At 44.8% G+C, this 16,345-nt stretch overlaps 1 protein-coding gene across 6 annotated transcripts in view; it reads left to right on the top strand.

Annotated features, from left to right (window-relative positions):
• FYN (FYN proto-oncogene, Src family tyrosine kinase) overlaps positions 1 to 16,345 on the top strand; it is a 207,951-nt gene that overhangs the window by 123,287 nt on the left and 68,319 nt on the right. Inside the window, exon 4 of one of the 6 annotated variants that reach the window (XM_082404800.1) lies at positions 15,838 to 15,976. The exons of 4 other annotated variants lie outside the window; for them this stretch is intronic. The gene's annotated coding sequence lies outside the window, so the exon portion shown is untranslated. Of the gene's footprint in view, positions 1 to 15,834; positions 15,977 to 16,345 lie in introns of those variants that run through there. One more of the 6 variants, XM_082404799.1, reaches the window with a different exon arrangement.

Below are 16,345 nucleotides of genomic sequence, written 5' to 3' on the forward strand. Positions count from 1 at the left end.
ATATTCATAATTGTGTTAGAGCAAAGTTGCCTTTTTGTTTTTTTTAATTTTATTTATTTATTTATGGCTGTGTTGGGTCTTCATTTCTGTGCGAGGGCTTTCTCTAGTTGCTGCGAGCAGGGGCCACTCTTCATCACGGTGCGCGGGCCTCTCACTCTCATGGCCTCTCTTGTTGCGGAGCACAGGCTCCAGACGCGCAGGCTCAGTAGTTGTGGCTCACGGGCCTAGTTGCTCCGCGGCATGTGGGATCTTCCCAGACCAGGGCTCGAACCCGTGTCCCCTGCATTGGCAGGCAGATTCTCAACCACTGCGCCACCAGGGAAGCCCCAAAGTTGCCTCTGATATCAAATTTTAACTGCTCTTAGGTATCCATCTCTGGGATCCTCTTGCCCTTTTTTTTTTTCTTTTTCATACATCCAATCTACCCTGTTCCCTCTTTCCCACTTATCTTTCTTTCAAGGTCTCCACTGGCAAGCTTTTGTTAGCCAAAATGTACTGATATTTCACTGGTCACAGTTAGAAAATGAGCTTCTGAAAAAAAGAGACACCTATGGCCCTTGGAGAGGGCATGGGAAGGGCCTGGTCCTGTGAGCTGTCTTGGCTGAAGCCCTCATTCCTCTGATCCTACAGGCAGAATTACACAGAAAGTTTTTATTTTCCCGTAAAACCTATTTATGCAGCTGCTTCAGGGATCTGGAATAAAACATATGGGGGAAAATCCTGAAGCAAAATAAGAAATACGGAGAGACAGATAAGACCACATTTTTTGTTGTTGATCCTGAAATAATCCACTAATACTTAACCTTAATTTGGAATTCTGGTCAAAACTGTGATGTTAAAGAATGTTATCAAATCCCTTTGCAATCACAGTATTTACAAAAGCTTTCTCACACTTGGATCAAGTGTGACCACAATGTAGGACAAATTGTAACTTGTTGCTTGTGTGGGTGTTGTAGGTGTTGTGACCTTGTCACCAAGACTTCCTTGTCCCCCAGTCATTTCCTCATCAATAAAAAGAAAGGGAACAATCACTAGTTTCTAGTTTATTTTTGACCTAAAATGGTAAGCGGTACATTCCCATACTTGTATCTGGCTTTTGGCCTTTGATTTCAAATCTGATTCCTCAGTGGGACAGCTCTGTTCAGCCACAAAGTCTGTTAGGTTCTTGCACCACAGAGCATGTGTGAATTCTTCCCTGTGTTGGAAGCTGAGATTGATGATAAATTCTCCCTCTGCCACTTATCTCACAGATGACTTGCAGTGAGCCAGGCATCGACTCAAATCATCTTTACTCTGGGATTCTGGGGTTGAAAGTTCCCAAAGGTTATGTAAATGAATAAACCCTGGCTTCAGGCCCAGACGAAAAGTTGGCTGTTAATACTGGTATATACACCTTCCGTATCGCTGGGAGAGTGACATCATGTTACCATTGCTTGGGGGTGTTTGTTTCTACATTGGGAGGCATTGATTTGCCGCTCTGAACGCCACAAGTGACAGCTTTTCATTCTGTTCTCAAGGCTGGAGAATAAGCATGGACTTTATAATCAGAGATGTAGATTTGAAATCTGACCCCAGCACTTCCTAGCTGTGTGCTCTTAGGCAAATTCCTTAATCTCCCTGAGTTTAGGCTTTCTACGGTAAAATGGATTAAACAAACAAAATGTAGATGCCTAGCACGATGCCTGGTGTAGCATAGGCTCTCAAAATTGTTTCCTTTCCTTCTTTTCAGTAGAAACTTCTGAGAGGAAGCCTAAAAGGGTTTCCTCTGAATTCTTCCGTTGAAGGTATTGTTCTAATCACTACCATTCCTACAAAAAGAATAAAACATTTCTAAGGGAGTCATGAGAGACAACATGGCTTAGCCTCATGGTTCTCAAAGTGCGGCCCAGACCAGCAGTTCCAGAATCATCCAGGCACTTGTCAGAAATGCAGGTTCCCAGGCCCCACCCCAAAGTCACTGACGCAGAAACTTTGGCAGTGAGGCCCCTCAGCCTGTGTATGTACAAGTGTTCCAGACCATTCTCAAGTGAAGTCTGAGAACCACTGGTGTCGTGAGAAGAACACCAGACTAGCTTCTTACGTGTCCGGCTGCTTAAGCCAGCAGCCATTTCTCCACGCAGGGCCTCAGTCACCTGATCTCTGGAATGAGAGGTGGGATTGAACCAGACATCCTCTGAGATCTCTTCCAGTTCTGGCATCTTGTGGTTCTGGTCTCAATCCAGCTGTATCAGGCAGCATTTTCTTAGTGACCATACTCTAAAAAATAAACAGAGGGAAAACAACTTTGTTTTCATTATTTCCAAAGTAGCACATTATTGTTGTACAAAATGAAAACAAGCAAGATGAAGAAACTTAGAACCATCCAGAATCTCTGTATCCAGAGATGTTCTTTTATGCTGTGCTCTCCCAGTCCTTTTTTTTTTAGTGTGAATGCACATGTATATACCCTACAGTCATTCAGCATCCATCTACTGGGTGTCTGCCCTGTGCCAGACATAGTTTGGGGCCCTGTGGATACACAGTAAACAGTTAGGAAAAGCCCCCACGGAGCTTTCATTCTCATGGAGGGAGGTAGACAGTAAACAAGAAAATAAATAATTAAATAAGGTCATTTCTGAGAGTGTTAAGTGCTATGAAGGAAATAAGACCGAGTGATATGATAGAGTGACAAGGCAGTGGCCAGTTACGAGTTGACACAGTTGACGCCGGGAAAAACCTTTTTGAGAAGGTGAAATTTGAGCTGAGACCTGACTCCTGGGAAGCAGCCAGCTGTGTGGGAATTTGGAGGAAGAGCATTTCAGGCAATGGGAAAAGCTTGTGCAGAGCTCCTAAAGGCAGCCCATCTGGCTAGAAAAGAGGCGTGAAAGGGAGGCTGTAGCAGAGGAGGCCAGACAAATAGGCAGGGGCCAGAGCAGGGATGGCTGTGTAGCTTTAAATTTATTCTAAATGTAATAGGAATTCATTTTAAGACTAGGAGTGACTTTAAAAAAAAGTATATCACTGTGATTGCCGTGTAGAGGATGGATTATAGTGGAGGAGAATGAAAACAGGAGAAGTAGGAGCATATGTCTATCTAGTGTTTTGTAACTTGTGTATTTCCCTTGACTTTGAATTGTGAACATTTCCCAAGATTATTGATATTTTGCCACATTATCACTTTTAATGGCTGCATAGGAATCTGGTGTGATACCATACTTTGTTAATCCCCTGTGGTGAGTACCTAGATTGTTTCCAATTTTTTATTATCATGAATAACACTGTGAGTGTTGTTAAATCTCTTTGCACATCCTTATTGTTTGCTTAGGAAAACTTCTGGAAGTGCAAGTCTTTGGCCAACAGTAGGCTGCATTTGAAGAGTCTTTCTTCAATCTATTGGTTAGTTTCCTCTATAATTTTGTAACTGGGCATCCTCCAGTCACTTAACACTTTAGCTGATGATGAACTTTCATCAGGCTGAGACCAGAGAGAGGCAAATGAGGCACCCTCCTGCAGCACATAATTTAGGGCATCCCCCCAAAAAACTTAGAAATCAAGATAACATCTCAGCGCAATCTTCTGACTGCTGAGCTTTATGGCTTCTCTTTAAACTTTGCTCCCAGGTCAAGTGCCTCAGTCCATCTTAGACCTGACCCTGGAGTTTTCTTTATAGGAAAAATATAAGCAAGGAATGATTTGTCTCTGGGTTTGAGTCTGTTTTTACTTATGCTATTGCAGAGTGACATCACTAACTCAGTTGTTAGCTACATAGTAACACTGTGTGCGTCTATTGTTTTTCTCAAGTAAATGAGAACATACAGGTAAGTGACAGGCCATGGGTCTGAGATCCGTGTCCTTCACTTAGGAGGCCTGAGGGTCAGTTGTCTTAAGCTCTGTGCTCTTCCCGGCTCGTGAATGGCTGTGATCAGGTGTGTGCTTCGTGGTCCTGCTCAGCTGCCCTGCGGCTTGTAACCAGGAGGACTGCGTGGCTCCAGTGTGGGGTTCGCCAGGGGCCCGTTGGGTGTCTAACTGGCCTAACCTTATGGGCCCAGCAATGGCCAGTTATTCTCTTCACTCTGCTTTCATTCTCTCTGCCTTCTCAGGAGAACTGGAGGACTCAAAGTTAGCATTGGAGTTTGTTTTTTTTTTTTTTTTAATGTAACAGAAAAGAGCAATTGGCCAGAATCCAAAAGTGAAACTCTTCAATTGACCAAATAAGTTTTCAGTTCCATATTTTGGTTTCCTTGTCTGCATTACCACTCCCAGCCCCTGGTCTCCACCCAGAAGTCAGGAGCATTTTAGACTTCTTTCGGCGAAGAATTGAGGACACGGCGGAACCTCTGTGTGTTGCAGGAGCCGCTGTCCTCCCACCTCTCAACCTCAGGGCTGTGTGCTCAAGGCATCGCTGACCTTGGATGCACAGACCTCTCCCACGGTTGGTGTTAGCCTCACAAGGTTCATGGGCTGGGCAGCCCCTCACACCACAGAGCCGGGGCCACTGTCAACGCTCGGGAGTCTGCAGGCACTGCCAAGTGAAGTGTCTTTTTCCTCCGTCATTTCCTCCTTTTCATTACTGAATCCAGTGAGCCTACTTGCAGCAAACAATAAGTGGTGGGCACATAGGTCAGTGGGTATATGGTTAGCAGGAGCGATCGCCATCAGCAAAAGCCACAGTCCAAAAACAGTTGACCCAAAATGTTGCAAAGCCACATCCCTCCAGGTCATCCGGTTCTGGTCAGAGGGTTCATGTCTAATCTGGCTGGCAGAGTCCCCCACTCTTACCTCAGCATAGGTAAAGGAGAAGGCCCGAGTGACTTTTGCCATGTGAGTTTGAGATGGTGGCCCTCCCAGCATCTAGCATCTGATTGGGTCCAGCAGCCCCACTGGTCTGTGAAGGTCCCTGCGTGTCAGGAGAGATCCTGCGGTCAGGTGACTCAGGCCCTGTGGCTGAACGGTGTGACAGGAGGTGCCGATGGTGCTTCACGGAGCCACGGAAGTGATCCATGAGGAATCGGAATATATCGGCCGCCCCAAACCCACCTGTTCCTTATTCCCTTTAAGCTGATTTCACAGCAGTCCAGGCCAAGAAACTGCCAAGAATGCCAGGGCTTTCAGAACTACCCCTTCATGGTTTTGAGGAAGTCGTCGAGCTGAATATAACCCCTTTTGTCCCGAGATCCATGTACTCGTCTCTGTGTTATCTGTCATCGGAGTAGGGCTTCTGAAAAGTTTGTGCTTGAACATTATATCAATATTTAGGTGAAAATTAGCTTATTACATGCAAAAATTGCTGTTCAACTGAAGTGCCTTTGTTTTAGTGACCCCTGAAATTGGGGTCACTAAATTGATGGTATGATTCAGACTGAGATTTTTAACCCAAGAGTTACACTAAAAGCTCCTTTTTCTCTCTAAAAGATAAGCAACCCTCCATCCCCACCTTCCAACTAACATTAAATAACGTGACTATCGTTGACTGTTGTCATTCCTTTTGAAAACTCTAGGCAGTAGATTATTTCTTGAGTTGAAACCAAATAAAGGTTAGGCAGAAATTCAGCTTTCTCCCGTCTTCATTTGCTTTTTTATTTTCTTTTAATTTTTATCAGCATAATTCATTTTGTTGTCTACTCAGTTAAACTTGTTAAATGTTATCCCTAATCCACGGCGATTCGTTTGGCCATGTGACTGATCACCAGTGATGGCAGACTGGCAGTCCATCTCCTGGGCTGCCAGGAAGTCGGTGGATGTCATTTGCACCTGGGATACAAAGTCATGACCCGAGAGAACCCCCAGGCTCCAGCATGCCTCCTGTCCTCATATACGTGTGCCTGTTACATCTACAGCTTACTGAGCACCTACTATGTGGCCAAATAATGGTCTAGGTGCTGTCTACTAATTTGAACCATACGGAATTGATGTTTTCTTTCTTTAGATCAAAGATGATCAGGTATCAGGATAGCTTCCTATTAGTAATTAATAGTAGAGTATGTCTATTCTTATTTTAAAAATTGGCATAATCTACATTTTATGGGGCAGAAAGCAGAATAATTTTGGTGATCTACTCAAGATATAAACTATTCCCTCACTCATGGCTTTCTACCCTCTGACACCCTGAGGTAATGAGAAGTGAGGAGGAAGAAGAGGAGCGGAGTGGAAGGAAATCCATCTCAGAACTGAAGGAGTGGAATTAAAACCATTAAAATAAAAATCACTCCTGTCTCTCCCCCACGTGCCTAAGTAATGGACTGCCCGGCCTGGGCCTCCCTTGAGAGGGTCCTGGCTGGGCAGACGGTGGGCAGCTCCAGCAGGGACCACAGCAGCCCACGGGAGACAGAACCCTGGCAGGGCTGTGGGCATAAGGCCGAGTCCTGCAGAGATGGGCTCTGTGCGGCCTCCCTGAAACCCAGTCCAAGCTCCATTTGTATTTACATCAGCCCGTCCCCTTGACTTCCTCCCAACCGAAAATCGTCTCCCACACGTGTGCATCTTGCCAGAACCTCACATTATTGTGAGTTGGTAATTTAAGCAAAACAAATTGCCTCCTCCCTCAGTACATAACTGATGCTGAATAACAGGGCAGGTTTCAGGTGCCCAGAGGAATCTGTAGCGCTGTTGACACCTTGGAGATATTTTTAAATCTAAAAGAACAATAGCTACATGGTAATCGGTACTATGGCCTGGGGACGTTTCAGTTTCAAAATAGGAAGATTATGGGAAGAGACCAGCAGAGGGAGACCTTCTAGCCAGTCTGTGCACTTTCTGCATTTGTCTTTAGAGATGGTGGAAGCCATTCTTGGCATCAGGAGGAGGAATGAATGGAGGGGAGGGCGACAGAGGCACTGTTACACACCCTCCCTGAACCAGAGCAGGCAGCGCCAGGAGGAAGGCGGGGGCAGCTTCACACAGGAAGGCAGAAAGTTCCCTTCGCTTCTTTAGAAGAGATTCATTATCTCACTTCCTGTCCATCATCATTTGAAAGTGTTTATTAAAGGCCAGGTTACACCAGGCGTTGTACTTGGGTTGGACTCAGTTCACCAAGGATCACAAACGCGATGCCCGTGGAAAGGTGTTCACAGAGAGGACGCGCCACCTGTGTGTGAAAGAAAAACTGTGGCTCTTTACCAGGGCTCACGCCTCAGCCTTATCTCCTGAATCGCCTAGGAGCTTCCTCATTCCTGGCAGGGAACACACATTCAGAGCAGCCTCCTGATGGGGTGGGCGATTCAGGGCTTTCTGCTGAACATGAAGATGATGATGATAATCATGATGATGATAATGCTGGCTCCAAGCACCTCACAAGCCAAACCTCGCCCAGGCAACCAGGGGTGATAGAGAAGGAAGAGGAGGAAACAACAGTGAATTTGCCCAGATCCTCAGGCTCTAGCTATCTTTGACCAGGGATCCACACCCCGAGGATAGTCACACAACCATCAGGCTTGATGTGCCTCTCCCCATCACTCCTCCTCCAGGAGCTTTCCTGTAGCTGCAAACACAGGTCTTAGGGGGGACCCCGCTCCAAAAACAGATTTGAGTTGAAATTATAAACCTTCAATCCCAGAACCTTGCAGTAGAGTGAGGCCCACACATCACCTGTGGAGCTATAACAATACAGATTCCTGGGCCTCCCAGACCTGCAGAGCATAACATAATCCCTGGTTCATGTAGGCATGTTTCTTTAGGGTATTTGTCTAAGAGTGGAATCGCTGCCTGTCGGATAGATGCATTTTCATCTTCACTAAATAATGTAAAGTTGTTTTTCCAAAGTTGTTGTACCAATTTACTTTCCACCAGCAGTATATGTGAATTCTGTTGTTCCTCAATTTCACTAGTACTTGGTATTGGCAGACTGCAAATTCTGCCAATAGCTTTACTCCTTTATGTTGGAATTACAGTACAGAAATGAAAGAGGAGTTCGGGGGTAGGTTTGGTTTGGTTTGGTTTGGAAATGAATGATGCTTTTGTCACCTGGCCTAAGTGAGAAAGCAAAAGTGCTCTGCTACCGAAAAAGTGATAAAATTGCTTGTTTTGCCAAGGGGAAGCAGAGTCAAAAGGAAAGAGAGAGAAATTTATTTGATCCGTTATTTTAAGCTGAAGAAGACTCAAATGTCTGAGGAACAAAAGAAATAATTAAAAGAATGGCAGGGAAGATTAACCAGCAAGCATGTTAGAACAGAAACAGATTTAAAACGGTTGAGGTATAGTTAAGAAAAAGTTAGTAAACAGCTTAGTAGATTTGGAAGGCAGGAACTGGTCTAAATAACCAGTGCATTCTATAAGAGATAAATAGATCCACTAATGTTTTTAGCAACATTTTAATTTTAGTAATGGAACCTACGTAGAAAATGCAAATCTTAGAAGAGAGGCAGGATGGTTAGGAAATGGGAAGGGTATAAAGAGGAGTGCATTCAGGCAATGTGTGTCCAGATTAAAAATGAAACCTGGTGGAATAGTGAACACCAAGGATGTGTAGGCTGGTGATACAGAGGACAGTTGTTTCACCTGGGCTGCTAATCAGCATGTTGGGTCAGCCTTTGTCAAAAAGAATTACACAGGGCTCATTCCAAGCGTGTACCATTGTAACTCACTGAGTCCATTTGAGTCGTACTGAACCAGACCTGGGGCCGAGCGTGACGCCACACTTGGGTCATCATTACCTGGAGTCTATAAAGCAGCTCCCCAGGAGCTCGGTGTGAACACTGGGGACAGGCCAGTTCTGCTTGGCGCTGGGACAGATTACTGCTGCTCAGAGCTGCCGATGGATGACCATCGCTGGTGGACCAACAGAAGTTTCCATCCCCTGACCATGACTTAGCCTGTAGATGTAAGCAGAGCTGACATGGCTAAAACATGGGCCATCTTCTGACATTAGCCCAAAGAATTTGTTCATATTACAAATTCATGTAAAACGGAGAAATACCTGCCACTTCTGCATCATGGTAAAGACAATCTTGTTTGACTTGATGGAGTAAATTGTCCGAAGTTGGAGGGTTTGGTGGGCCCCTGTTTCCCTTACACTGCCCCGCACCTCTAAACTTAGCGCCTTCTTCAGGCTCCTCTTGTGGATATCGGAGGACATTGTTAGATATTAGCTGTCACATACCCTTTTTAGTGGGGAGTTGTTGTCTTTCTCCAGATGTCTTGCATTGCAAATGTCTGTCTGTCGCTGTTGTCTGTTTTGTCATTTTTAGACAACCATCTACACAGCTGCAGTACAAGCCTCCATCCTACCAGCCCCAAGAGATCTTGGGGTTCTTTCTGTGACAGGGCTCTCTGGAAATGTAACTTTTATACAGTCCCATATAAATTGCCTCTGCAGCAATATGGATTCAGATCTTTATTCTCACATGCAACAAAAGCTACAGCTTTGCTACAGTTGGGGATGATTTGTGAGGTATGAATTATGCATAGACAGGTGGCTAGAATGGATAGAGTTGTTTGTCCAGCTGAGGAAGTCACATCTTACTCAGAGGCCTCTCCATCTACCTGTGTGCAGTCCCTTCCCACTCTTGACTGGCTGTGTGGCTCCCCTGTGCTTCTTTTCTCTTCCTGTTCCAGTATATGTCTACCAAGACCCAGCTTCATCCCACTTAATACGGGATAAGTATCAGCTGGATAAGGTACACATGCTTTAGCCTGCTAGCCCATGGCTAGGAGTATATATCTTAGATTCAGCCAGGTCTGGGTTAAAATCCAAGTCAACTTAGCTGTGAGTCCTTGGGCAAGTAACTTGACCTTCCTACACTTATTCCCCCATCTGTAAAGTAGTGCCAATGATAATAATACCCAGTTCACAGGCTGCTGATGGATCAAAGGAGATAATTTGCTTATTGCATGTAGCAAAGCCTCGAGTACCATAGTGAGCACTCCGTAGAACAGACATGTAGTTGCTTATGATCTGGCTTCATTGCTAGCTACCTTCCCAGCTGCACACATCCATTCCATTAAACTGTAAGCTCCTTTTGAGCAGGAGGAGCCTGGCTCCTTCACTCTGGAGCCCAGAGCCTCACAGTATGCCTGGCAGGTGTTTCAGTGCTCTGTAAAAATAGGACCAAATCAAGTAAGCCACATGAAGCTGTGCTGTGCCACACCTCTGCTCGTCACATGCTGCCCACCTACTCCTCCCCGGGCCAATGTCCAGTCACCTTCACAGCCGCCAACCTAGATGATTTCGGGCTCCGCCTGCGCTCTCTCCCCAACCCGAGTCCGTTGATTCACTTGCTTATCTGCCTCCTAAATATATATAAGCTCCTCAAAGGCAGGGCCTTATTTACTTGACTCTGTCTCCACAGCCCTTGGCACAGTGCCTGTCACTTAAGGAAGATCAGAATGTGTTTGCTGAACAAAGGCTGGAGGTAGGGCTGAATGTAAATAAAAGGATGTGCGCAGAGAGACAAGAATGCAAGGGAGATGAAACAGCTGAAAACTGGTGATTTGTTACTATGGTGATTTCTGAGTAACTTTTGTTTGGGAGGATGGGAGAAGTTTTATTCTTCTTTCTGTTTTCTTAACTTCATCTCCAGCAGCTCAAGAGGAGAACAGCTGTACTTAGCAACCCTAGGGTAGAGCCAGAGAGAAATGGAGCTGCTGTGTGGCAAGGGAGGAGGTGGGTTAAGACCAAAGCAGGGCATCAGTGCCTGAGCTGCTTGAGCCAGATCATGAGTTACTCTTCATTTTAGAAACAAAGGGAAGGGGAGGACATAGTCGGGTCTTCTGAAAACCACAGTAAGAAAGAGTACTTTAAGCCATAGTGTAAAAAATAAAATAAAAACTATAGGACATAGCAATGCCCAGCTCCTATTACATCAGTAAAACTCTCATAATATGCATATTCATGCTGCAGGCTCTGGCCATGGCAGGGGGACATCTGAGCATTTATAGACAAACCTGACCACGTGGTGAGGTCCCTCTGTGAGTCCCCATCATTGATAAGATTCAGCCTAGGGCTGAGGAGAGTGAAGAGCTGTGCTGGGCCTGTCTGGGGGCTCGGTTCTGCCTGAATGAGTGCAGGAGGGCTCTGGGCTCCTTCAGGAATGTTAGGCTTGATATGAACCCTGACAGCTGCTTGTCAAAGCCTTGCTCGACTGATGAGGAGACCGCGCTCCACAGTGTTGGAGTGACGTGCTCCACACCACGTGGCTACTCAGCAGCCTTGTCCCAGGCTATGCCACTGCTTCCAGACCTTCCCTAAACCAGGGGCCTGGTGTTCCAGGACCAAGATGCCCTGGAGACTTGGGAACCAGTCCTAAGCTAGATCACTTGAAGAAAAGCGCACTTAAAGAGCACTTTAAGCCATCGTGGAAAAAAAACAAAACCAAAAACCTGTAGGACAAAGGAGTGCCCAGCTCCTGTCACATCATTAAATCTATCTTTTAATGAGGAGCAGAGCATGCTTCTCAAAAGGCAACATGGGGTAATTAGATCCAGGTCCTACTGACTGGGTAACTCTGGGAAAGTTACTTAAATTCTGTGAGCCCAAGGTTCCTTACTGTGAAATACCCTTTCAAAGTTGTTCTGCAGATTGAATGAAATACCATATGTGAAGTACCGAGAAGAAAATAAGTTATTAATAAATGGTAGCTATTGTTACAATTCATTTTGGTTGTTATCCTACTAACCTGCCTTAATCCAAGTTTAACTGTCAGTATCAAAGGAGGTCAGAAGCTCCTATTGGTTTTAGAGTCTGGGGAGAAAGCAAACAAGTGGTCAACAGAGCCTCCCTTTACCTCTGTGTTAGATTTACTTCCTCCTTGTGTTGGGGTACAGGCCACCTGTTATAACAAAAAGACTCCGTCTCACTTCCCCCAGAAAATTAGTGGCTCACACAGGATGGATATTCATGCCTCTCTCATGTTACACTCAAGATCAGAGCTTTAGGGTGGTTGAAGCTGTGCTCCACAAGGCCATCCAGGGCCCAGGTTCCTTCTGTCCTACTGCTCTGCCATTCCCTGGTGGCTTGCCATCCTCTGCCTGGTTAATGCCAGTTTATCGGCACCACATCCACTTTCCAGCCCACAGGAAGTGGGAAAGACAATGGAGGGCAACCCACTCTCTCTTAAGGAATGCAAGAGTTGAGTATATAGCATCTACTGTCAACCAGTTGGCCAGAATTAAGTGACATGGCCACACATAGCTGCAAGGGAGTCTGAAAAATATAGTCTTCAGCCTAAAACTTTGTTACTGTGGAAGAAGTGGGGTGGATTTGGTGGCACAGCTAGAAGTCTGCCACACCCCTCACCAGCTTTTATCCTGTCAGTAGGATACTACTACTCATTTGTTTTCAGTCATGTGGATTTGGGCCTCTGTCCCTTCAGGCCCAGGGCAACCCTATCTGACACCAGAATCCTGCAAGCTCTCAGAAAAAGGGAAGATAAACAGCTGTGCTGTCATCATTAAGGAGATAACCTCAAGTTCAGTTACTCTGCAAGACAACACTATGAAAAAAATCATAGTCTGCCTCATGTATATGCCAAGCAAAAAGTCACTATTGAATTGCTTTACCATAAATTTTATAATAGTGTTTATAAAATGTTTGCTGGTATATAAGCTAAGTCTTCCCTTTTTGGATTTGTTAACATACATCTGACTGGATTTCACCTGCCAAGTAGGTCATCAACGAGTGATCTAGCCCACATAACCCATGTTCCTCCCATATAAAGTGGCCACAATTTGTCATCCCAAATACTGTTTTTATGGCTGCTGGGGAAAGCATCACTGACTGCCTTCAGTGGATTCCATGTTCTCCTCTTCCTGCTTGTTATCTCCCTCCTTTAATTTCCTTGTGTCTGTGTTGGTACTCAACTTGTGTTCATGAGTGAGACCTCTTGAGAAGGCTTCACTGAAGCAGGTACCACATAATCAACCAGCCTGGGCTCACCAGAGGTAAGGAATGTAAACTTAAGGGAGGCAGAGACTGTCCTCATTTCCTTTAGGCCAGGAGGTGGTAGGAGGAGGCTGCCTAGAGGCGGTTGGCCTCTCTGCTCCCTTTGTTCCCGTCATCACTGTCACAGTTGTTCCTTGTCCCGGTAGAGGCCGCGGAATTAGAGAGGGGTCAGTTTTCCGACAGCTACTTTATCAGCATTCACACCAAAACAGCTGCTGAGAAGCTTTGAAATTCTAAACCACTGCAAGGGATGCAAAAGTTATGGCTGCTGGTGTCGCTGATTCCTTGCAACTTGAGAAAGTGCCAACATAAAGATCCAGGGGAGGAGGGACCGGGCTTCATGTCCTTCTTCAAAGCAAAGGCGTCAGCCTCAGTTCCAAAAACAATGCAAATGGCCCCAACACCAAATTCTCAGGGCAATAGATTTTGATGGGCTCTGACTTCATAACCAGATAAGTAATCGGTGGAAAGGGGAGGCGCGGTCAACACAAACATGAGCTCAAGGGCAAAAAGAAGAACAAAAATATGCTTATTCAAAGTCCATTCTGTTTCTTTAAAGGAATGGATCTTCTTGGCTGGAACTGGTGAATTAAAGGAAAAAAGAATTCACTGTTTTTTTAAAGGAGGAGGCCACATTTGCAGAATTATCTGGCAGGGAACCTCTATAGAGACTGGAAAGATTGGCAGAGCTGGTTTTTGTCCGGCCTTGGAGAGTGAACCCCCTCGGCTTTCATTCTCTGCGTTGGTGGGGAGGGGGTGTTGATGACGCCTGTTCAAACAGCCGCTTTGTGCTAATGTGTCTTCTTGTGGCTCCGTCAGGTGACAGCCTGACCCTTGGGCCCTTGGCCTTTTAAGCCCAGAAAGCCAGTCTCTGCCACTCTGGCCCAGATGTGACACTGACTTTCCTGTTTCTCTTTGCTGGTTCATGAATAGAAGCCCACATTTTTGTTTTTATTTTTGTTTTCCTGTGGTTGTTTTTATAGAACAGAGCCAAGGAGAGTGGAAAGAGGCTTAACTCTAAAGATCCACATTAGGAAGAAACATCTTTGTTGCATCTTTTGTGTTGCTGAAAAACTTCAGGTTGAATAAACCAGTGCTGGTTACTATTCCATGCCCCGCTTGGATTGCCCCAGATTCTAGGGATTGTGGCTCAAAGGTCAAAGCATCAGAAGGCCAGGCTGAACGTCCCAAAAGGAAAAGGTGAAGGCAACAAGATGAAAAGTGAGAGCAAAATACAGAATTTTTCTGCCTGGTACCCTAAACAAGTCCCTTTGCCTGTAACAGGCATCCAAAGAACAACAGTAGTTTGCTTCATCCTCTACCCCTTCTTAGAGTCGTGCCAATGTGGGATCTTCAGGCCCTCACTTACAGAGAGGTCCTCAGTAACCAGAGCTCCTTGGTTGGGTTTCAAGGGTGACCTGAACAAGTACTGTCATCCTGAGTTTACTGGGTTTCCCCAGGTACCTAGGAACATGGGGCCCAGAGATTCTCAAGAACCCACTAAGCCAGCCACCCCACTCCTGATTCTATTATCCCAGATTCTGCCACTTGCCACCTACATGGTCCTCTGAGTTGATTATATATCACAGCTTTGCTTAATCTATGCCCCTAGTTAGATTTTTATGGGGGTTCTATGTGCTTTCACCACCCACTCTCAGCTCTGCTCCCTCACTGCCTACTTCCCAGCACAGATGTGATGAAAACACACTCAGAAGTCTCTCTGTCCTTGGGTACCTTTTATCTTGACACCTTCTGGAAGGAGAGGTTGCCTCTTAACAGGCTTGGGAATCAATCACTTTCTCTACCTCTCAATTTTTCAGTTCACAACGCATACTTCATCATTGTATGGTTGCTATCAACTTATATACAAATTAAGTCAGTAATTGATAAGATTAAAAGGACCTTTCTTATTAACAAGTAAGGGTGATTTAGTCTCATTTTTAAAACTGGTGGATTCAGTATAGAAAATCTGAGAAATAAAGAAACAGAGAAGGAAGAACATCATTCATAGCATTATCCCCTACATACCACCAGCAAGCATCTTGGTATCTTTCCTTCCAAAGGATTCTCTAGGCATTTGTCACATACTTGCAATCATGTGATCCTTCTTAGTGTAACAGGAAAATATTATAATATTTTCCATTAATTATAATATTAATGGAAAATATTATAATATTTTACATATTACTAATAATTTTTTGTAAGTATAAGTTTTAACTTGTGCTTAACTTTACGTTATGGCCTTACAATATGCTTAGCCATTGCCTTCTTGTTAAAAAATTAGCATACTTTATAATTTTTCAAATTATAAATAACACTTCATAGGATCTCTTCATGTGTCTTTTTTTTTAAGTCTCTCTCTAGAACAGATTTAGAGGTTAAAGAGCAGACCCATTTTTAAGATTTTCTGATAATATTGAAGTTGGTTTACAAAAAGTTATACATTAATTCCTGCTTCTATCAGCAATGTATGAGAATAGTCATCACTATTGGGCAAACATCTTTTTAAAATTTTGTTAATTGAGAAGTGAAAGTATCTTACTAATCTAAATTGTGTTTCTTTGATTACCACTGAAGGGAAATATATTTCACAAGTTGTTTTTTACTTTCTTTGAATTGCCAATTCACATGCTTTCCCATTTACCTAATCTTAGAGTTTTCTTATCTATATAAATTCCTTATATGTTACAATGTTAACCCAAGAGAATTGAAAGCATATGTCCACACAAAAGCTTGTTCATGAATGTTTACAGCAGCACTATTCATAATAGCCAAGAAGTGGAAACAAACCACATGTCTATCAGCTGATGATTGGTAAGCAATAAGTGATATATCCATTCAATGGAATACTTTTCAGCCATAAAAAGGAATGAAGTACTAAGTCACGCTACAAACTGAATGAATCCTGAAAATGTTACGCCAAGCAAAAGTAGCCAGTCAAAAAAGCCACGTATTACATGATTCCATTTATGTAAAATACTCAGGGAGCTTCAAGATGGCGGAAGAGTAAGACGCGGAGATTACCTTCCTCCCAACAAATACATCGGAAATACATCTACATGTGGGACAACTCCTACAGAACACCTACTGAACGCTGGCAGAAGACCTCAGACCTCCCAAAAGGCAAGAAACTCCCCACATACCTGGGTAGGGCAAAAGAAAAAACAGAGACAAAAGAATAGGGACGGGACCTGCACCAGTGGGAGGGAGCTGTGAAGGAGGAAAGGTTTCCACACACTAGGAAGGCCCTTCGCGGGCGGAGACTGCGGGTGGCGAAGGGGGGGAAGCTTCGGAGCCACGGAGGAGAGCGCAGCAACAGGGGTGCGGAGGGCAAAGCGGAGAGGTTCCCGCACAGAGGACTGGTGCTGACCACCACTCACCAGCCCGAGAGGCTTGTCTGCTCCCCTGCCGGGGTGGGCGTGGGCTGGGAGCTGAGGCTCGGGCTTCGGAGGTCGGATCCCAGGGAGAGGACTGGGGTTGGCTGCATGAACA

Source organism: Balaenoptera borealis, assembly GCF_965194805.1.
Source record: "Balaenoptera borealis genome assembly, chromosome: 9".
Classification (NCBI taxonomy): Eukaryota; Metazoa; Chordata; class Mammalia; order Artiodactyla; family Balaenopteridae; genus Balaenoptera; species Balaenoptera borealis.